At 34.7% G+C, this 16,688-nt stretch overlaps 1 non-coding gene across 1 annotated transcript; it reads left to right on the forward strand.

Moving 5' to 3' along the window:
- Window positions 1-6,585: 6,585 nt before the first annotated feature.
- Window positions 6,586-6,657, forward strand: Trnae-cuc. The gene has a single exon. It is a non-coding gene; the product is annotated as a tRNA-Glu (tRNA).
- The last annotated feature ends 10,031 nt before the right edge of the window (window positions 6,658-16,688 follow it).

Here is a 16,688-nt window from a genome sequence, read left to right on the forward strand (position 1 = left end):
TATTATTCCTCATCATCATTATTCCATCAAACAAATCGCATGTAATTTATACTGACATAAAATATTATGAAACGGCTATTATAATGTTGTGTAATTAAGTGAGAGCTCATCGAAGTTTTCACATCGACATAAATACTTTTTCGGATGAAGTTGTCGGCGTAATGACTGGTAATTTATTTATATTTTATGTGCATGTAATAACCATGATTCATTTTCTTCATGACTATTATCGGATATTACAAATTTCAGCTATAAAAAATACGGAAGAATTGTCAAGTTGTTCCTTATTTCTGTCCCAAATAAATTCCGCGTTATCAAACACAAACAAGAGCGCTATCAAGTTAAACAAATACCCGAACTCCATTAGCTTTAAACAAATAATTTAATCGCACCGCACATAATTTAATTAAACAACGCTATCGGAATAAAACACCACAAATTTGTTCAGTGACAACTCTGTTTGTCCTGAAATAATGTTAGCAAATATTATGTGTCGTGTGTCAACAGACTCGTCGAAATTTATTGCTGTGAATCCATTGCCGGAGACCTAGACAAATTGCTGTTTGCTGCTGAACATGTTGAGGCTTTTCACACTGAGGGTTTTGATAGTAGCGTTGAAAAGAAATATGATACAGAAAGTGCAATGGATGGTGTATAAAATGAAATTATCAAACGTGTGGTAGAAGAAATACATTTCGAGCTGGATGATGATAAGTGGAGGTGCGGCGTGACGTAGCATAAGAAAGTACTTTTGGCAGTATGATTAATGACGGATCAGCGTATCATCAAGGCCCGGCAAACAGTGGTATAGCAGAGGAATTAGAGGCTACTCAGGGCTGCAGTTGGATTATTAAATATTTTAGGTAACAACGACTGCGGTGGCTTTGTCATGTCTGATAACGTTGATGAGTTTGTTCAGTTGAACCTTGGTGCTATGTAAATTCTAAGGTCTTATAGTATTTATTTCTGGGTGTGTCCTGATAGAACTAGTTAGATAACGAACATAGGAAAAATGGTTAACCATCTACTTATTTGGCTAAAAAACTACCTGTAGTAGGTACTGATAATTTTGTCACGTGAATAATTATAGTGCGGGTACTCTATTTGATAGAGGGACAACAAGTGAGAAAATAAAAAATCAAAAATCTCTCCACTTAATATTCAACGCAGATTTACTTATAGAAACACACAAACTGCAGCTTACAGCCGAATAAACCAAAAGATCCTAACTTGCTAAAACAAAAATACAAAACTCGTAAACTCGACATTGAAGGCAAAATGTGTTTTATGAACAAATTATCGTCCTTAAATATTTACACGTCCAATATCTCGAAGGCTGCGGCGCAACGCCCAATGTCATTAAACCGTAGACGTGTTGGAAAAAAAATATCAACATAAATAAACTCATTTTCGTTGGCGTGGAGCAAACTCAAAGTGAAATTACCGAGGCTCGGGGCGACGTGTGCATGAAAAATTCATTCGGAACATAACAAGAGGGCGACGAGGAATAATAATTTGAATAAATATCAAGGAGACTCCCATACGTGTGACGTGACAAAAAGCGGGCTCAGCCAGGCGTGTTTATGTGTTGTGATGGTGTAATTTGGCAGTTACACTTGGCACAGATCGCGTAACTCGAGCCGACATCTTCGTACACAAAAATGTTATTAACTTTTTAAGGGCACGTCGGTGAACATACGAAATGTGATTTCCCAGCCCTTTTTAGACGTACGTTTTAGTATTTCGTATCATCATTCTTTAAGCGCTTCGAGATAATAAGAGATTATGTATTGTTTTCGTGAACCGCTTAGCCGATGCGTTATTACTATTCTATTCACATGGACCGCTTTCATGGAAAGATTGGAGTTACGACGCTTGGTTTATAGCTCACACATCCCCTCTTCCGAGAAGGTCTGCGCAACACAAAAGGGTGCTAAGTGTGCTCGCAAACACAAAAATAATAACAAAATCCCCGTGTATTTTGACAACATAATACTCGACGGTCACAAAGGCCGTCACGTCACGAGCAATCGGTTTCGCTTCCTCGCCGCCCTTTGAGAAGGGTTCCAAACAAGTTTTGCAAATAATTTATTAAAAAGTTTTTTTGGCCAGAGTTCCATGGCAGTTGGCTCACCGTGCGCTACCGTTTGACGGGTCGGCGATGAAAGATTTCGTGGAGATTATAATTGACAAGATCTTTGTTGGCGGTGACAATGGGGTTTAGTATAAATCGGGCTATTGTTGGCTGTGAGATTAGCTGGAGTGCGCCCAACGCCGTGGGTTTAATTCACGTCGTAATTGAATACAGACTCTATTCGACAACACAATGTGCGGTTCTCGCTAAATTTAATTCCTGATTGTCCCTTCGACGTGTCAGATTACGAGTATAATGCAGTTTAACTGGTTACTTCATCGCTGTGCGTATATTGTGAACGTTCTGAGAATATTCTTTAATAGAGTAACTGTAGGACTTCGTTAATATGTTAAGTAGCTATTCATTCCGTTGATAATATCGTACAAAGATATTCATCTTGACTTCCTACGAATTCATTTGCTCCCTGTTAACTAAATACATCCTGTTTACTTAAGAAAACGTATAATCGTTTATTTTTCTTGGAAACTTTTCAGAATGATCAGATGTTATCTTATTTGGAGACGGGTCTTTATTTTTATTTTCATAACCAAAAAACAGATTACCATGATATGAACCTATCACATAAATGCTGAATAAAATCCATTCTCTGTCATAACACGGAGCGACATAAAGTTATCAAGCAAACACCTGACAATGGGCCACCCACTGTGCAGCCCAGTGCTTCGTAGAAACAAAAGCATAGAACATAAATTCGCGTACGCTGCAACGATATGTATTGCATACAAAGTCGGCAGCCGACAGGGTTACCGAATTAGCCATGGCTTATATTGAAAAAAAAAGAACAGGAGTTATTTTATTTCAGCGGTAACACGTACAAGTTAAATGTTTAGTAACACAGAACGCATGAAAAGTATTGAAATAATCGTAACTAAATAGTTATTGAAAATGCGATAGACAATTTAGATGTGTGTTAGTGAATTTTGTGTTTATAACTCTACACATGGGCATAAGCCGCTAAAACAATTTTAATAAAAATATTACCCTCGACGGCCGCCTAATTTACTCCTCCCATTCAAAAACACTTCACAATAAACTGTGAACTTAATGGTAATCATAGAATAACATTGAATACTGTATAATACTCGATAAAATCGAAATCCGACGTGTGTGTGACAGTGTTATGACAGCCGTCAGATGTCAGTTTCTGGCTACACAACCCTATGTTGTCGCACTGTGCGACCCAGGCACTTGATATACGCGATCGTACACGGCAACAGAATAAATTTAATATTTTTTTGACTGGAGTTTTTTTGGTTGCGGCCCACTGTGCACGTATGAATTGCCAAACGATTTTGTTTGTGCCTGTACCAGATTTTACGATGCATATTTGGATTTTGTGTTGAAGAATGAATAGTGCGAGGTTATTTATTAGGTCCTTGTTATTTTAGGACACATATTTTATGTGTGTTAATTTGTTTAAATGGTTTCTCTTGAAATGCTTTTATAGTTTATACTTTACTTGTCTCTTTTTGGTATACGTAAGTTTTATGATAATGTCATCATCATCCTCCGAGCCTTTTCCCAATCATGTTGGGGTCGGCTTCCAGTCTAACCGGATTCAGCTGAGTACCAGTGCTTTACAAGAAGCGACTGCCTATCTGACCTCCTCAACCCAGTATCCCGGGCAACCCGATACCCCTTGGTTAGACTGGTGTCAGACTTACTGGCTTCTGACTACCCGTAACGACTGCCAAGGATGTTCAATGACAGCCGGGACCTACAGTTTAACGTGCCATCCGAAACACAGCCAATGGTGTCTAAGATATACTTAGAAAGTACATACACATACATATTTTATGATAATGTCACCAGTTCTCATTTTATATATTTCAGATATTTGCAAAACCGGATAACTTCATAAATAACCCTCACAAAATTTTCGCCACATTTACTCCATCGACCTTACATCCACCGTATAAATCTATTAAGGATCGTGTCAATCTTGTCGCAGTGTTCACAAAGGGCGCAGGCGTGACAATGCACTCAAACTTGACAAATCGTGATCAATTCCGTGACAAGGTCTGTGTTGCCCACACGCAGTAATTATGTAATCACTTCGAACCTTTTTAATGTTTGAATTATGAATAAATTGACACCTTGATTAATTGAATAGTGTTTTGTTATTTATTTGATTTGTTGCTGTAGTTTAGTCTAGTGGCTGTTGAGTGTATGGTTCTGGATTCAATTTCAGAGTTTTGGGGAAGCTAAAATATATTATCTTTTTGAAAAACATACAACAATTTAATTGCTATTTTTCTTCGTTTTATTCCTGGTACAGGATTCACGCAATTCTTCGAACTACTTAAGGCTACTAAATAGGCGGACAAAAGAATTAGGCATAATAGAATAGCTGGCGAAATCCGCTACTAATAAATCATTATTTACCTTGACACGGTGAATATACCCACTGACACAATACTTTGTTGAAAATTGTGCGAATAATGGATTTATATTTTTTGTGTTCTTTGATAAACAGACGGCTGAATCCGGAGGTTTACGTGCTATAGTGCAAATTATCCACTTTTTTACAGAAATAATTGACTTTAATATCTACAAATTCATAAGCATGTATTCATGATAATTATGTCAGCGTTGAAACAATGTAGCCGCTTGATTAGGTAAACTACGCGCCCCTAATTACCGGTTACAAAAGTTATTACATTCGACCTTACCACTGCTACTGTTTAATTTACACACCATAATAATACCGGCATTATTTCATACAAGAAAATTCTACACCACAGTGGCTCAAATTACTCCTCCCCTAGAAAAAATACAATCGTCTACAAAAAGAGACTCATTATTTGACCAAAGCACGTCCACATCTAATATTATCTTTAAAACTATTTACATCACAAACCCTTACATTTATGATAATTAATACCTTTTACATCAGGTTTGTTTGAGAAAAAAACGAAGATATTGTCTCTCATCAACAAAAGCTATTGAATGCAGCTGCCGTTTAAGGAGAGACAAAGCTCTGAAGGGATAACATCGGGATAGTAGATCGTGGGATGTCGGCAAATGTCGGGCGTCGTCGGCCACAGTCGGCTGCCGACGATTGACTGACGTTGATCGACAACCCTCGGCGACAGGTATGCAGTGCACCGAGACATGCTAATGGCACTGTTTACCATATAATAAGTCGCGTATTAACAAAGTGGAATGGCGGTTCGGGTTTGAATTTGGAATGTCGATTTTATTCAAATAAATTCTATTTCGGTTTTTGTTGTTTCGATTCCGATTTTGAAATTCGGATTTGTCTGAGTTCATTACGGTTAAGTTAAGATAGACATGACTTTTCAAATAAGATGAAATCTTTGATTATATATATGTCTAGATGTAGCGTCGAGTGCGCGCAAGCGTGGAAAAAAATGTCGATGTACTGTTCATCGACAGAAGCTTTCCCGTCAATCAGAACAGATCGTGCCGCTTAACTGTCAAAACGTATTACGCGCGCTAACTAAAATACAAATAACAGAGATAAAATGACGCCATGTGCAATTAAAGTCTGCTGGAATTATAAAGCAAGGCTAAAAAGTGCCAATAACATTACCTATCATCGGTTACTGACCCAGAAAATAAATATTTGTTTTTTGTAATTATGTTTACTAAATCACGCCATATTGTATCAGTGTTGCCAGTTTCTTTTTTTCATTTTCCCAACTTCACGTGTTTATGTTATGTATAAAGGATATTTTTAAAAAAATGGGGCAAAAGAAAAATAGGTATAATTTATATAAAAAAATATTATCTACTATTATTTGATTAGTAAATTATGGTCATCAACCTAACATCATTGTTTAATAGAATTCCAAGTGATCCTGTTGTTAGGAGTCAGTGGATAGACTGCATTAAAAAAAGCCGTGGAGATGCGATGTGGACACCAACAAAAAATACCGTAGTGTGTTCCGATCACTTACGCAGCAAGGACATGAGTACTGTCGACAAGATAGGGCGCCGAAGACTTACAAAAGGAGCAGTGACAAGCAAGGTTCAATTTTCTATAAAGTTATAGTTAAACCGAATAACATTATGTATACAAACTTATTTAATTAGTCTATTTTTTTCATTATTTATGGGAGAATCTTAGAAGCTGGTATCATTATTTACGTCAACGCGCAGTGTAAAATGACATCTACACGCACACATGCATAACAATTTTGTCACAGCTTCTTTGTTGGGATTGTATGGTGACACTCCATCTAGACATATATATAATCAAAGGATGAAATGGAATGGAGATGAATGCGAACGAATCACCTGTTTTAATTTGCATGCATTTCAGACTGATCATAATATTATCGACTGTGGAATCAAAACTCATCCCAAATAAGGAAAAATCGATGAAATATTATCATGAATTCAAGGTTTTCAAGAATAACCACAAACAAAGAATTCAAACTGTACTTTTGACACAATAATCAACATCCGATATGGTCTAGTGGCTAGGATACCTGGCTCTCACCCAGGAGGCTCGGGTTCGATTCCCGGTATCGGAAATAACTTTTTGGTATTTTTTTATTCTTATACATTTAATCTCATCTGAAAATAATAAAACTGCAGTAATATTATTGTAGTCGTTGTAATTTTTTTATGTATTTATGTTAGCGGTAGTGATTGGCAAAAATAACTTCTTGAATTTTTTGTAACGACAATTATTGATGAATAATTAATTAATAATCATATTTCGTTTATCAACAATTTATGTTTAAACCATATTACTTAAAATCTTGCATTAATTAGGGGAGCGCTTTCTTTAGTATATTTTTATACATAGTAAAAATGAAACAGCTTTATGATTAAGTAATTCAAAACTGGAATATCTTTCTTATTTTTGAGTTCGTCACAGTCAATAAACCATTATGTCAGTCTATCTAAAATAATGTTACATAATCAACACAGCACTATTTCAAATAGACAAACAATTATACCGTTGTTATAAATCTGTAAAGTCTCTTTACCAAGCTTCAGCGAATCTGAAATCTTTTCACACAAATTTGCACTTTCATACACAAGCATAAGGTTGGTTTTTGTTTGATAGAGTTTACATTTGGAATTTGCATCGGAACCCAGATGGACGTTTGTCAGATATCAATTGACTATCTGAACGCAGTCAGACTAGAATTCAAATGATACCTGATATGCTTGCCACTAGCGTTTCGGTACCACCATTATTTCGATTTAAGTTTTCTATCAAATTAAGTTGTTGAAGAACAATTTTAGAAAGGGGCTTGAATTTTTAAATAAAATTGTGTTTTTGACGATGAGATTAAGCTTTGTAAAATAGCAATTTTGGAAAAAGAATTGAAACAGTTTTCATGGATGATGGATTAGTCTGTGACCTAACAAGAGCTAATAGAGTAGTTTGAGTTCTTAAATAATAAGTATGGTAGCAAATATATAAAATACGATTAGCTTTTTAGCTGCAGTCTATTTATAAGTTTTCGTAAAACCGCATAATCATTTAGGTATACTTTAAGAGCCTGTGGCACAAATCTATACTCAATTATCCTTCCAAAGTTTAATATGTATTATATTTGTACAATTTATTGAAACAACATCAATAATTATGATACAACCACTTGTCAGATGTTTATTGTTATGAGGGACACAAAAACAAACATCGCAATCAATAAAAAAAATGTAAATTTGGACATTGGACCAACGAGTATTATTAAATACAAACAAATTGTTATAAATCATACGACGAGCTAAGTTTAACCTTCCTCGTCGCTTACATTAATCACTTATTGTCCAGCCGACAGTCTATTGAAACTAATTGATTTGTGAGGTAATATATTACGAGATTTTAAGATGTTACTCAAAAATACTGTTTATCGTCATTAGGATTTATGTTTCGAACCGCTGTAGCTCAACCATTGGGTCGATTGTTATCAAAATCAGTTCTAATTGATAGCTCCTCTATCAGTTAATGTCAATTGAAATCTTTTCAATTGGGTCTCCGATTACAATCGGAGTTCAACTGTGCCGCTACATGTCCTTGTCAAGGTTGTACAAGTACAGATTGTTAACTAATTTTATCAATATGTTATTTAACTCAGTCGTATCTTTCTTGTAAATCCATATTTAAAAATTACTTATGTGTAGATAGTGGCTGGAGATATTAATCTTGAAGCATCCATTAATTTCTAACAAGAACTTAAGACGGTATAACCTTCTAAAGTTAACGCCGCTTAAAATGTGTTTGATGTTGTATTCGTATTATTTTCATTCTATGGAAGCCTATCTATGTTATTGTTATTCTATCTTATAGATTTTTTGTTTGCCTTCCACAGCAATTTATTTGGGAACTTTTTGTTTTTGTGGTGCGTTGTATAATCCTCGGCCTGTCAAGTCGTCGGTTGCATCGGGATAAAAATGTTCGACTACTGACGTATGGAGAGTGGTGTCAGCTACTGTTTCAATTGTCTTATTATCTGTATCTTTTTCCTCAAGATTATCTTCATTTTCTTAAGAATTTAAATGCTAGTTTATATTCATAATTTGCAAGCTGTTGATCATAAAACTGCTATAAAGATTTTTATTAAAGATACTGTGTTTTATAATATAACCATATCGTGATACGAGATAATTGAAAAGAATAAAATATTCATATCTTGACCTTACTTTATCTGTCATGCAAATCTAATTCCAAGATTACTGTCTGTAACAACGGAAGCAATCAAAAGCGAGCCGCACAAATCAATCACTATCTCTAAATCACGTCGCATTACGGAAATAATATACCGACGTAATAACCACTCCACGCCATTTGTTAGCCCGTAATGTCTGACTCGACGGCTACCGGTTTTTACCGTCTGATTGACGGCTGTCCGCTTCGCTTACACACGGACAACTTTACCAATACCTTCATCGAAGCCTCTAGTACCTTGACCTAGAGTACGTTTTAGCTCGTTGAGAGCTTTCACAATATTTTGTACATCAACATTTACTGCGGCGCCGGTCTTGGGCCAGATCTTGAATATCATCTACTTATTCATTATGGCCCCCTATTCGGTGTTAATCATAATCGGTAGTCTCATTACTTCGGTGTAAGAAGATTTCTACAGTCATCGTGTTGATTATAAGTTGTTTGTGAGTATGCTGTGTCATCGAGTGCTGGCAATCACTTATAATATTTTATGGTCAGTTTTTTAGACGTCTGCTATAAAAGAGTTGGGCGGGTGTCTTTCTATGAAATTAATTTTTGATGGTATTATACCTAATGGATTTTATTTTGGATCATAATAAATGATCTATGGAGTCATTCGCAGATTTAATGATATATCTTATACCTACAAGACCCTGGTATAAATAACGTATTTATAGATACCAATTTGAGTAAAGTACGTGTTACTAATATTAATTAAATATGTAGGTAAACATTTTGCAAAATATCCAATAAAATTACAGATTAAGGCCAAAGATACATAATCATTTGTCCAAATGACCTGAATTTCTTTCCTCTTACATAAAAATATGTTTTGTAAATTTATTTTTTATCGATTTTAAGATCAATGTCGTAACAGAAATTCAGTCAATATGACAAATTTTATCGTAACAGAAATTCAGTCATATTCAATTTGTCAATTATGACAAAAATAATGTCAGTATGACGAGTGACAGGGGAAAATGGAAGAAAATGACATATTGCGCCGACCCCAAGTAAAATTTGGGAACAGGGCAGGAGAAAGAAGAAGATCGTAACAGAAATTAAGATTTAAAAATTAAATATCCTAAAACAGATTGAAATCACAGAATCGTTTCTACATTTCAATAAATATTTCCAAAATTGTGTAGATTTTATTGTTATTAATATTTATTTACATAATTTATTCAAAGTTTATTAGTTCCTACTTAGCGTGACCGTTTTCATATGATAAATTAATAAAGTTTATATGATAGGTGACTTTTTAAGCTTGTCTAATCTCTGACCATGTCAGAAACCCCGGGGCTTACGTCAATAGAACATTAGACATATGATAAATGGATAATTTAAAATATTATGTTTAAAATTTGTGTCAGAAATAAAATAAATATGTCCTATTCATTACACAGAATTGCATAAATATTCGATGTTAAACTGTATTAATTAACAATATTCAAAACTAAATTAAACAATTTGATGTTCAAAGTAAAACATTTACTGCTTTTGCTGGATTTGAGAGCCATGGAAATTAAAATGGAAATATATTACCTAATGGAACTTAAAGTAACAATATAACAATAAAATTAATTTTCATCGCTGATAAAATCTTAATTCTATTCTAATACGCTATGGTCCAAAGTCTTAATCACAAATGTCATCAAAAACAAAAAGGAACCGAAACGCGATCGATCCAATCATCTGTCAGATTAAAATCTACATAAAACAAGACGAATAATCCTGAGCTTAGCAAAAAAGCATCCAGAAATAAACGTAATAAAACTTCAATAAACTATAATATTTATTTGCATTAAACAACGCATTAATTCAGGGAGATTTATTAATTAATACACGTCAGTACTAGATGTTGATATAAAAAGAACGGGAGAACATAAATCATTCCGTCTGAGAATATTCGATAAACAAAAGAAAATTGCTCAAGAAACGCTTGAGGGTTTTGACTGGTAGAATTTATTAACAAAATTACTCAAAGACAATGAGGGATATTTAGAAACGGCGAAGACAAATTGTCGGAGGTATTGTGTAGATAAACAAGCCGAGGCTAGATCGAAGGGAGTGGAAAAATGAGAGGCGAATCGGCCTGAGTTACTAGCTAAAGCGATTGTTGAAAAACCGCACGATATCGTCAATTTACGAATACTTCCATCTTGCGTAGAATTAACCCAAACTCATCCACAGAACCGTAGAGATTGTTGTTTGAAGGCACTGTTTTATTCGTTCCATATTTAATTTAAATGATGCCATCATCGAAATTGGACCTAATTTGACAGCAATCGATTATGATACAGATACAGATTATAAAACATCACTAATTAATGATAAAAATTTAAAAATTATATCGAAAATGAAAAAACTAATCTTGGAATTCCCGGTCATGTGTAAACAGATTATAATAATATCAAGCAAAGACTTAGTTATCTTTATAATTTATTATGTTTTGACAGGTAAGTTATTAATTCATCAACCTGTATCGTCTTTTACGTAAACGAGTTTGTACGTACTTAAAAGTAAGATTTTTTTCTTCTTATGGTACTTCGTAGATTCTTTCAGAGCCCTTTGCCTAGTACCAGCTGCTTGTTAAGAGGGTTATAGTTCGGCCATTCAGAGAATGCGTTCCTGACACGTCGCGATTGAACTGACGACGTAATAACATTCATTGATTATTGATATAATAATGTTGTTTTAATGCTCCTCAATTGTTAAAACGGTAAACAACCAGCAAAAATATTTTTATCGTAACTGCAACGCCATTGCAAAGTTACGTCGTCAGTTCAATCGCGACGTGTCAGGAACGCATTCTCTGAATGGCCGAACTATAGCAGTCTGCTTTATAGCCAGTTCCTTCGTGCCTCAGAGGGTCTTTAAACTATGGATTCCGGTTTAATTGGTACATCTTTTGAAGTCACTACAGGCAGTCAGAAGGCAGAAAATCAAAAACCGAGTCTATCAGTCAAATTTTAACCAAAAAATTACATACGGCTAAGTGCTCATAACTTAGACCAAAGTCCACAATCCATTCAGAGCTCGTTCGTCATAGTTGATGGATGGTAATGAATAGTACTTTTATGCACTGCTGAGGTGAACACCGTTTATTGTCCGCGATTGATTGTGAAACCTCTTCTTGTTTGTACCCGACGTTTCAACTTCATTGGCTTTCAATGGATTATAAAGTATATTTACGATTCGTTTCAAATGTAACCAGAGATGGATGGTTATTGTAGCCGATTTCAAGGGAAATGAAATATTGCGGTCTTTGTGGGATTAGGGTGTAGCTAATATTCTTAAAGCAGTAAGTCAGCAGTAAGGGAGAATTAAGGTCATATGTATGACTATTCCAGTTATACATCAATCATATCATCATCACCATTAATAACAAAACTATGTATTCTCTAGAATAAGTTAATATTCAGTTCCTCAATTCACTTCAAACATTTCAAAACCACAACTGTCACCACTCTAGTTCTTTTTGCAGTAAAGTCGAACTCACAAGATTTATGTACTTGTCTTGAAACCGCAAGCAATAAATTACCGCTGAACTTAAGGCTAAGTAGCAACAACTTGCTAAGCGATAGCCTATGAGGGCGAAACCAGATTTAATGGAGTGACGATATCCCGGCTTGTGTACATAAAATATGTTGCTAATAAACCTGAAATCACACCTACAACAGCTTTCGAAGTTAAAGAAGACCATGATGAAATTATTGAAGATACAAGTGACGTATGAGATGAAATTGCTCCAAAACCAGTGCAACAAAGATGAGATATTAATGTCACTGTAATACAATAACTGGTAGACGTCAGACGAAGCATTGTGGCTACACAAAGGGAGTGTGGTGAGACAAACGGTGCTAATTATTCATCATTAGTGGCAATCGCGGCGGGATGATGTATGGCGGGAGAGACCATTCATCATGCGGCCTTTGTTTCTTTGCTAAGGAATATTTGTGGAAGTAGCTGTTGGTTGTTGATATTGCAGTTTGTGGATTTTAGCTTTAGCATGATGTTGGTGTAAAAATGTTGCGGTGTAAATCTGCACGTTGCAATGTAATTGAAATTTTTTCGACGATTCTGAAAGAAAATACCTAAAAGACTGATTCATAAATGAATTGTCAATTAACAAAAAACTGATGTCTCAGAATAAAACAAAATAACTAAGAATATTTAGCCAAGCGCAACGTTACGTCAGGCTAGCGGAAAAATGTTTTATCAAAAGATTTATTAGCGGCACACAAATCTTTGAACATTTTATTATTTCGTTACACAACAAATTAGATGCAAACAAAAAACACAGAAACAAACATTCGCACTTTATACCTGTCAACTTATCCTTTAAAAGCAAGACAACTAGTTTTAATGACTAACCACAAAAAAGCGGAGCTTACAAAACACCTCGTTATGGGTTACCTTCATCAAGAACTGTCAAATTAATTGACAGCTCATACAGCTGACACGTATTGCTTGGCGTTTTGAATTTAAAACAAAATTAATTATACAATCAATCAGACGACATGTCATGGCCGCAAAGGTGTTGCTTTTCGCGCGGCAAAATGCCAATCAACGTACAAAATGCTCACCCAAGCGGCACGACACCTACAAATCCGAAAAGACCTTACGCAGCTCACTCTACTTCAGCAATTTGAATTTTATATTTAGAACCTTAAAGTTCATTGTTGCTGAGATAAAGTTTATTACATAAGTCATTGGTATCGTCAATCACGTCAGTAGTTTAACAGCCCGATTCGCCACACTTTAATCGAGTCGCTCAATAAACTGAACCTGCCCAAGGTGAGAACGGTCTCAAAAGGCGCATTTTAAAAGAGAAATTTTTATGTTTCGCCTGTCATTTCACGCGCATTTAATGTTAATTCGCACATTTCTTGTTTTTGGCTGAATGCGTTTTAATTTTCTTGATCGGAAATCAGCCGGGGATTTATGTGTACGCATGTACAGTGTCGGCCGTAAAATTTACGACGGAGCAACAGAAAGGAATCAAAAGACGGAATTGAGAAATAAAACTGTTTTCACATTCAAAATAGCGCAATATATTTGACTGAACGTTTATGATGTTGAAATTTATGTGCCGATTCATTTGGTATAGTATAAAAAATAATAAATCTTTGTAGGGAACCGGGGTTCGCGTTAGAACAGATTATAGCTTCCTGTGTTACGAATGATCTTGTAAAAATTATACTGGAGGAATCAGTCGATATGACCCACATTATAATGTTTAAACCCCTTTATACGCAGGATGTATGAGACATTTAATATGCTATGCTTAACGCTTGCAAAACATTTTAAAAATAAAATCCATTGAGCAGAACTGTAATATTAATTCTCTAGTCTCTAATACTTCAAATAAACTTTATTTGATATCTAGAAAATGTAATATGATCTAAAAGATTTTAATTTTATCACAAGAAAAAACTCAAACTCTTGTCGTAAATTCATCATTTCATGAACACAAAAATGACGATCCAAAAAAATCTGTATTTGCTTTTGACTCCCGTACGATGACGAGCAACTATTTGCCTTTTGTATTGCCTTATTGCCTTGCATCCATAATTGCCGTTGCCACTGTTGACTCCTGCCAACAATGACGGACGGTAGCTGCATTTAAACAACTGTTGATTCGTTACAAGAAACTTTCGTTCCTTTGTCCTTTACCTACTCAAGAATTGACCGCTGTCATTTATTTTTACGAAATTATTTATGGTGTGATTTTGCTAGGGATTTAAAGTTTGAAGCAGAAAATGATGAAGCTTTAAATAAGCAATTGGAATAGGAAGAAAATTAATATTTTACTGAATGCACATACACAGGTGAGACATAAGTCTATGTTTTTATAGAACTGTTTATCGAATTAAACTGTGGCAATGTGATTGTGAGTGTGATAATGACCTATATACAAATATGTGTCACATTACCATGTATATTTGTGGCAGTGTCTTTTTCAAAACCAAATAAACTGTTTTGATAAACATAAAAGAGCAAATACATTGACGGAGCTAGCTACCAGTTTACTCATAAGTAAAAACTAGTTGCAGCGTCAAACGTTTTTACAACTCCCATCCACACCTACGCATTGATACTCATCCCAAACACGGGTCAGTTGGCCATCCAGTCGACACGACTACTGATTATCTCATTACAATTTAATGACTTGAATAAATTAACTGCTCAACGAACACTATTCCACCTCGTATTAACATGCAAATACGACAATTTAGATCCTTTCAGTGCCCACGCTTATGAATTTTTAAACTTCAACGCCTAGCTCCGACTTTCAAAACGGTGTCGTAAAATTTTATGCCGTCGTATGTATGCATGCGACAATATTGCAAATTGATAGTTTGCGAAGTATAAAGTGATATGAAATAAAATTCTAAAGGTGGACCGGCTTCGGTACTTTCTGAAGGGCAATTATTACAATGTATGAAACGTTTTAGCGAAATTAATTCAATTATTCAGATGGTATGATAATAGGTGTGCTGAGGTAAATTTATGGCGAAATATGAAACTCTATAGTGCAATAAAGAGTGAGCGGTTACATAAAACTGTCTGAATGAGACTAGAAGAAAACTACTTGTTAAGTTAATGGAAAACGATGTTATCGATGTATAGTTGAATGTTGTTATTCATGAGCGTCCGCGTCGGTCTAATTTCAGTCTAATAGTTTCTTCATTCTATAAATACATTTATGCAACTTAACAACTTCATGTGTAAAACGTTTTATGAATATATGTTATACATCGTTTTAGGAAAACTTGACTACCGACCTTGACGTTATAGTTTTATACCAGTTAAAAATGTAATTTTTGCTGAAAAATATTAAAAAAAAAATCTTTTAACCCAATCTTAAAATTACTTGTTTAAACAAGTTAAGGTTTCGTGTTCCCAAATATTTATACAGGGTGGTGCCAAAAGTAAAGTTAACATCGGCTGGTCTACAATATTTATTATTTTAGGACAACGTCGGGATACTTTGAAAGCTACTGGTTATGTCAATAATATTTTTTGCTCATTAGTTTTGTGTGAAATTACAAATAATGATTATTGTAATATTTTACATTGGTACAGCCTGGGAGGTCCTTTTTTTGTTTACAGAATATTATTGAGCACAATTTGACACTGAACATGGTGATGGTTCACAAATATATCGCTATAGGTAATATCAATTAATTTTAAAAAAGTCGACGTCATTATTATGTAAAATTATTCTTTCAAATTCTAAGATCTAGTGATCTCAGCAGGGTACACCAACGAGAGCACTCGATTTGTCTCAGCATCGATGCATCAGAATCGATTCACGCTAGTTAGTAATCGATAAAGGAGCGCCGCCGCACGTCTCGGAGTGTCAACCGATTTGTTCGGAAGTCACGGTCACAATCGATTTAGAAAATCGGTAGTTGTTTGGTGTGAATGAATCTTTGAAGAAAATTATTATAAAATTAAACAAAGAAATAAACAATAAAACAGGGAAATGTTTCAGTAACATTTTGTCAAGCTACAAAAAAAAAATTAAAAGTCAAACTTTTGTCTTCTTTGGTAGGCACACGAAAGTAGTAAAATCAAAAACATTTTCCGTTTTATACGTAACAATTTCAAAGAATAAAAGTTACAATTATTTCTGATATACTTAGTTTACATTATGGTAAACACAATAAGAAAAGGTATAACTAACGGCCAGTTTCTTCATCAAAAGTTAAAGTTAAAGTAATGTCTAAAGTAAAAGTAACGGTCAAATACGTTTTTTCAAGGCTAAAGTGACAGCAAAACTAATAGAAAAATTGAATTTGACCGTTACTGTATTGTACGCTCATTTTATTATGTTAATCGACTCGCCAACGCACCACCACACAGGTC

This window comes from Helicoverpa zea, chromosome 7 (assembly GCF_022581195.2).
Source record: "Helicoverpa zea isolate HzStark_Cry1AcR chromosome 7, ilHelZeax1.1, whole genome shotgun sequence".
NCBI lineage: Eukaryota > Metazoa > Arthropoda > Insecta > Lepidoptera > Noctuidae > Helicoverpa > Helicoverpa zea.